The following is a 7,715-nucleotide window of genomic DNA, read 5'->3' as shown; positions in this document are numbered from 1 at the left end:
ATTGAAGCAAACTCCATGTTACTGAACCTCATGGTCTGCTCCCTGCCCTCACCTTGCTTGACCTATTAGCGGCATTCAAGGAAGGTCAGCCCCCTCCCCTCGACTCACCAGTCACAGCACTCTGGCTCCCTGCCCCCCACCTCCTCTCCATGCTCCTCCTCTTCCTCTCCCTGCTTCCCAGCTGTATCCATCTCTTCTATGTCCCCTTTGGTCAGATGCCCAGAGCTCTTCCTGGGCTCTACCCTCTGGCTACAGGAGGGAGAGCCCGGTGGCCTCTTCAGTCTCTGCTGTCCGTAGAGGAGTCCCCCGTCACTGTCCAGCCCCGCCTTCTCCCCTGAACTCCAGGCTCCCACATCCCCTGGTGTCTTTGACCTCTCTCCACAGATATCCGTCAACCTTATCAAACTCAGCAGGACAAACTTCAACTCCTGAGCTCCCCCGCCAGATTGCTCCCTGTGAGGGTTCCCTCTGTTGGTCAATGGCAACTTTAGAGGACAGCTAAAACCCTTGCTGTCATCCTTGACCTCAGGTCCCTCACATCTAACCGGCCAGGAAATCCCACTGCAGTCTGCGCTCTCAGAGTGGCCAGAAGGTCCTTTTCAAATGCAAGCCATATCACGCTTGGACCCCACAAGTGAAACCTTCCCGTTGCTCCTCACTGCACCCAGAGGAAAACCCAAAGACCTGACAGTCACCTGTTTCGGTGATTGTCAGAGGAGCGTGTCAGACCAGCAGTATCCACGCCTCCGGACCTATTAGAAATGCACATTCTCAGGCCTTGTCCCAGACCCACTGAGTCCCATGCTCGGTAGAGGGACGCCACTTTATTCATAAACCTCTCCAGGCGATTCGGATGTACACTCAAGTTTGAGACCTACTGGTCTACCGGTGACCTGCTCCTTCTGGCCCCACGGCCTACCCTGCCGCCCCGACCTCATTGCCTCTATTCCCCCATCAATGATTCCATTTGGCCAAACAGGCCTCCTTGTTAACCCCCAAACACTGCAGACACCGCCCTGCCCCAGGGCCTTTGTCCTGGCTGCCCCCTCTGCTCACTCTCTCATCCCCCCCAAGTCTTGGCTCAATGTCATCTCAGCCTGGCCTTCCCTTCCCACGCTATTTAAAATGTCCAGTCTATTTTTCATTATGGCTCTGATGACCTCCTTATGCTTCATACAGTTTACTTACCTATGAAGCTTCTTGCTCTCGGCCAGCTTCTCCCCCTAGAGTGCCAACTCCATGTGGGCAGAGCCTTGCCTCTTGTGTTTCTTGGTCATCCTGAGTGAGTAAATGTGCAAGGCTCGGCGTGTCTTTGTTGAATGAATGTATCCATGAATGAATGAGTGAATGAATGAATGTCCCCATAACCCTGAAAAGCAATAAAACCCCTATCATTTTTTGAGGCTATGCTTTGTTCTTTTTTCAAACATTGGCTCTAAAATTCTCTCAAACTCCCTGTACACGTACAACACACTCTCCATTTTATAGGACTCAGAGTTAAGCATTTTGCAAAAAGTTGCCCAGCTAGAGGAATTGGTGCTTGGTGCCTTTCTGATTTTGAAGGCTCTACTCTTTCTCTTATACTAGGAAGCTTCTCCCAGATGCCCTTGACCCATCCTCCCAAAAGGCCACGGCAGCCCCCAGCCTCCAGATGCTATGGCATGGATGTGGAAAAGGCGGCACAGGTCCCCTCCCGTGGGTCTGCGCGTGAGAGCGCCGTGAAGGGAGCTCGGACCCCTCCGAGTCCGCCGGTGGCGAGGAGGGGCCTGGGGTGCACGGCGGGCCGGAGTGGGGTCTGCGGCCTCCCAGCTTTCTCTAGATTCTCAGCCCTCCACAGAACGTGCCCCTTCACCCAGTCTCTAAGCAACCGCCTTCTGCAACGGGCGGGAAACGATCCATTAATGATACGTTAGGAAACCCTTACAGAAAATAATTACACCCTCCTCTGAGCCTGACGACGTGTCAAAACCTGCTTGGAAGATCCTGGGTTCAGGCAGAGCCCAAAGGCCAGCCCCGTCCTCAGCCCCCTCCCTCCCACTCGCTCTCCTCAGCCTGGCATTTCTTCTGCTCACAGACCTCCTCTCTCCTCTTCCTGAGGCTGGCGAAGGGGAGGGGGCACCAACAAATCCGCATCCATCTCTCTGTCTCTTTTTTTAATTTGTTTTTAAGTAATCTCTATGCCCAACGTGAGGTTCAAACTCAGGAACCTGAGATCAAGAGTCACATGCTCTATGGACAGAGCCAGCCAGGCACCCCCTGGTGAACATCACGCTCCATCTCTTCTCTAAACCACGAGACCCAGCTGTCACAGGGCTCAGAGGATGGGCATCATGTTTCCAGAAGGGTTGAAATCGGGGCTGCCCTGGGAAACCCACGACATTTGTAGCTGTGGGGACCCAATATACAACGCCTGTGGTGGGGTTTGCTTAGGGGTCAGGCAGTATGACCTTGAGTGGGTCATTTGACTTCTCTGTGCCTCAGTTTCATCATATGTAAAATGGCCATACCAACTTTGCAGGGTTTTGATCATTCTCTGCCATTTCACCAATGGGCCTTACTCTGTGTGATGGAAGCTGGCACGTGTGGGGACTCCACACAGACGCTTGACTTCCTCACTGGACAAATGAGGCTTCATAGGGAACAGTTAACATACAGAGCGCAGCTTCGTAACGAAAGAAACCTAGACAAGAAGACAGATCCAGACGGGCTGGGATGATGAGGGAGAGCCGGCTTACAGGGCGAGGGGATTTGCCGTCCGGGGGCCAGGCGCGAGACAGCTGGCGTGTGTCCGACTGGAGGGCGAGAGGAACACTCAGCCACGTCCAAGCCCATCTCCTTCTCTCACTTGGCATCTCTCTTGTCAGAGTTCAGGACCCCTGAGACTGCAGTCTGTCCATCTGGCTGTCTGTCCTCTCACTGCCTGCCCATGAGAGATGCTCAGCAGGTAGTTGTTGAGCAAAGAAGGAAGGTGCCGGGCAAGACCCAGCACCCAGGACCCCAGACCTCGGGCAGGAGCGCTGGCTCTGGAGGCAGGAGGAAGTGGGAAGCATTTTGGTTACAATGGGCATGTGTATAAAACGTGCTTCTCTTGGGGGAGCCTGGGTGGCTCGGTTGGTTAGGCGTCCAACTTTGGCTCAGGTCATGGTCTCACGGTTTATAGGTTTGAGCCCGGTGCTGGGCTCTTTGCTGACCCCTTGCTCAGAGCCTGGAGACTGCTTTGGATTGATTCTGTGTCTCCTCTCTCTGCCCCTCCCTTGCTCGCACTCTGTTTCACTCTGTCTCTCAAAAATAAATAAATGTTAAAAAAAAACAAAACACTGCTTTCTTTACAATTCCTCCAGGGGAGAAATCTGGAAGGATTCACTCTGAACTGTTAAGAGGGGTCATCTCTAAAGAGCGGGACAAAGAGCGAGGGCCTTTCAACTTTTACTTTGTATACTTCCCATCGTTTGAATTTTATTTTATTTATCTTCTTTTTTAAATTTTTATTTATTTTTACTTTATTTTAATGTTTTTAAAAGTCCTTAATTTGGCATAAACTTACTATGTTCTTTTATTAAATGTTTATTTAAAATTATTTTTTTAACATTTATTTATTTTTAAGAGACAGAGAGAGAGATCATGAGCAAGAGAGAAGCAGAGAGAGAAGGAGACACAGAATCTGAAGCAGGCTCCAGGCTCATGAGCTAGCTGTCAGCACAGAGCCTGACAGGGGCTCAAATTCACAAATCGTGAAGTCATGACCTGAGCTGAAGTTGGACGCTCAACCTACTGAGCCACCCAGGTGCCCCTATGTTTATTTATTTTTGAGAGAAAGAGAGAGAAAGCATGAGTAGGGGAGGGGCAGAGAAATAGGGAGACACAGAATCTGAAGCAGGTTCCAGTCTCTGAGCTGTCAGCACAGAACCTGATGCAGGTCTTGAACCATGAGATCATGACCCAAGCCAAAGTCAGAAGCTTAACCAACAAAGCCACCCAGGTGCCCCTATTTTTTTATTTTTGTTTTTGTTTTTTTTTTAATTTTTAATGTTTTATTTATTATTTTTGATACAGAGAGAGACAGAGCATGAGAGGGGGAGGAGTAGAGAGAGGAGACACAGAACCGGAAGCAGGCTCCGGACTCTGAGCTAGCTGTCAGCACAGAGCCTGACGCGGCGCTCGAACCCACGAAGGTGAGATCTGACCTGAGCTGAAGCCGGAGGCTTAACCGACTGAGCCACCCAGGCACCCCTCTATTTTTTTACTTTTGAAAGAGAGAGAGAGAGAGAGAGAGAGAGAGCAAGCCAGCACGAGCCAGAGCGAGAAGGGCTCTGAAGCAGACTCTGTGCTAACAGCAGAGAGCCAGATGCAGGGCTTGAACTCATGAACTGTGAGATCATGACCCGAGCTGAAGTCGGACGCTCAACTGACCCCATGGAGTCACCCAGGCGCACTCCCCTCATTGTTTGAACTTTGAAATAACAAGTATGTTTGTGATTTGTTTTTGAAGTCAACGAATTTTAAGAAAATTGGGAACAGCTGGGGTGGGGAGCAAGAAGGGGCGCTGGTCCCTTTGAGGAGGCTCCTTGAGGAGGTCTGGCTGGTTGCCCTGCAGGGAGAGTTAGGTGCCCCTCACACTCTCACATTTGTGAGTTCAAGGCCCGTGTCAGGCTCTGTGCTGACATCTGGGAGCCTGGAGCCTGCTTCAGATTCTGTGTCTCCCTCACTCTCTGCCCCTTTCCTGCTTGTGCTCTGTCTCTCTGTCTCTCAAAAATAAATAAATGTAAAAAAAAAAAATAAATACGAAATGAATGTTGACCTCATCTCCAGCTACCTCTTTTTTCTTTTCTTTTTTTTTTAATTTTTTTAATGTTTATTCATTTTTGAGAGAGAGAGAGAGAGAGAGAGAGAGAGAGAGAGAGAGAGACAGAGCATGAGCAGGGGAGGAGCAGAGAGAGAAGGAGACACAGAATCCTAAGCAGGCTCCAGGCTCTGAGCCAGCTGCCAGCACAAAGCCCAATGCGGGGCTCGAACCCACGAACTGTGTGAGATCATGACCTGAGCCGAAGTCAGACGCCTAACTGACTGAGCCACCCAGGCACCCCTACCTCTTTTTTCAATTCCATTTCCCAGAAGCTAACACTTCTCTCTCTCACACAGTGTTTTATTCTTTATTATTGTTCAGCTTTGATTTGTTCGGTCTCCACAAATTCATATTCACCTTGCATCTATTTCTCTATGACTTGCTTTTTCACTGAGGGCACAAAATCGTGAAAATTCCTCGCCTGAGATTCACAGTGTGAAATACCATGATTCACTGCAGCAATTTGGCATTGGCGGGTGCTCAGGTTGTCGCTAATTTTTTGCCAATCCAGACAGAGCCACCCAGACGCCTTCCCAAACCACCCTTCTGAGCTTGAGCGAGAGCTTTCGTGCCCCAGGCTCCCGGACGTGGCATCGCTCGCTGAGCTGAAAGTCGGCTGAGGTGCAGCATTGGAAAACTGCTGCAAAATTGACACTGCAGAGAGGTGAGGGGGGGCTGGGGGGGCACTGATTTCCTTTCAAACGGATAGTGAGTGCTGTTTTCTAAATCCCCTCCTGCACAGCATGTCGGCAATCTTCTTTCTCCCAAACTAACAGAGGAAAAATAGTATCTCATTGGTATCAATTTGTATTTCCATTTGCATGCGTCTCTGGATCATTTTATTTGGGGGGAGGGAATTTCTTCTCCTCATCTTTTGCTTATATTTCTGTTGGGTTCTCTTTTTCCCTCATTTATAGATTCAGGATCCAAATCCTTTGTATTTTACTTACGATGCAAATATAAATTTTCTCCTGCCATGTTATTTGTCTTTGAACTTTGTTTATGCCATCTTTTCCCCCCTCTTTCATTTTCTAAGTATCCAAAGTGTTCCTTTCTGGGGTGCCTGGGTGGCTCAGTCGGTTAAGCATCCGGCTTCGGCTTAGGTCATGATTTCACGGTTCATGGGTTCGAGTCCCACATTGGGCTCTGTGCTGACAGCTAGCTCAGAGCCTGGAGCCTGCTTCGGATTCTGTGTCTCCCTTTCTCTCTGACCCTCCCCTGCTCATGCTGTCTCTCTCTGTCTCTCAAAAATAAATTAAATAAAAACATTAAATAACCCCCCCAAACCCCCAAAGTGTTCCTTTCTGCTTTCCTGGTGTGCCACACCTCCTTAAATTGTCCCCCTCAGGCTATACAAGATGGGGCCGCAGACCTCGTTGGCACGGGAGCCCAGCCTGACCAGGCTTACCATGACAGAGGCATTCTGTCAGGCGGGAGCGCTGGGTCCCCAGGCCTCTGGCTGCACCCGGAACAGCCCCTCCTTCCTTCCGAAGCCTCCCCCAGGCTGCAGGTGGGCTGTGGCCCATCACCACCCCAGCAAGGAAAGCAGGGGCCTTGGGAGAGGACTGCTCTGCACCCTCCAAGCGAGATCCTGCTGGGAAAAGAGAGAGCAGGGCAGCACTGGCTCCAGGGCATTCAGAGAGGAGAGGTTTGTTAATGGATTTTCTGGAAGGGATAGGGCTCCGGCTCCAGTGGACGGACCAAATGACCACAGCACAAGTCCAGTGGAGACGCCAGGGTGATCTCCTGGACCTCTGGAGGCACCTCTGGAAAATGGGTCAGCAGAGCTGGCCTCTGGAACACAGCCTCCCCACCTTGAGGCTGGCCCCTCAGTCATAATGACCACAGCCCTTTCTTTTGTTAAATGTTCGGGTTTTTTCTGGATACACCTCTTCTACATAAACCGTTATAGTACTTTATACACCAATTGCATCCATCATAAAAGTGAACCACTTGGAAAGTGCCAGGTGCTTGGAGGCCTCCCCAGGCCTCCCGTCTGTCCAGGGCTACTCAGAGTTTCTGGCTCTCTCTGAGGCTCTTTCCCCAGCAATTCCGAATAAGCATCATCGCAGGATCTCGATTTTCAGATGTGATGGCGTGCCATTCCACAGAATGCTTCCTCAACCTAAAAGGCTCACACTTGTCTGCAGCCGGGCTCCCTTTCCCTGGTCTGGTTGCTTTCTTTCCTCCTCTTGTTTTAAGTTTATTTATTTTGAGAGACACAGGGAGAGAAAGAATGAATCCCAAGCAGCTCCAGGCTGTCAGTGGCTCCATCCCACAACCGAGGCTCAGTCGGAGGCTTGTCTGATGGAGCCCCCAGGTGACCCCCCAAAACCTCTCCTATCGTGGCATAGGCATAGAGACAAGTGTGTTTAAGACAAACGTACAGCTGAAGAAAGGGTTACGAAGGAACCGCCCATAACCGCCTCACAGACTTTGCGAATGTTTCCAGCACCCAGAAGCTGCCCCCCACCCCGGGGCCCCCCTTAGTCTCAGCCTCAGCCTCCTTCTGGTACCCGCCCTGAGGCAGCCGCCATCTTGACTTTATAGTGATGGCTTTTTTAATTTTGTTGGCATTTGCCCTACCGAGGTTCGGTTTTGCATCTCTCTTTTATTCCCTGGGTCAGGCTTGCTGGGCAAGGTCAACTGTCTTCTGTCTCCAAAAATGGTCTCCTGGGCCCTGACCCAGACCCCTGCCTGCCCCCTCCTCTTCCCCTCCCAAGTGCTCTGCCCACACTCCACCGTGCTGGCAGAGCGCCCTGGCCCCCAGGCTCCTCGTTCAGGGTCAGGGGTGGGAATTCCTTCTCTGCACTGCCACCTCGGGCAGGTGACTAAATGCTTCAAACTTCGGTGTCTTCCCTATAAAGTGAGT

The sequence above is a fragment of the Suricata suricatta genome, chromosome 14 (assembly GCF_006229205.1).
Source record: "Suricata suricatta isolate VVHF042 chromosome 14, meerkat_22Aug2017_6uvM2_HiC, whole genome shotgun sequence".
Lineage (NCBI taxonomy): Eukaryota > Metazoa > Chordata > Mammalia > Carnivora > Herpestidae > Suricata > Suricata suricatta.
The sequence above is the reverse complement of the archived record's forward strand: the minus strand, read 5'-3'. Positions refer to the sequence as shown.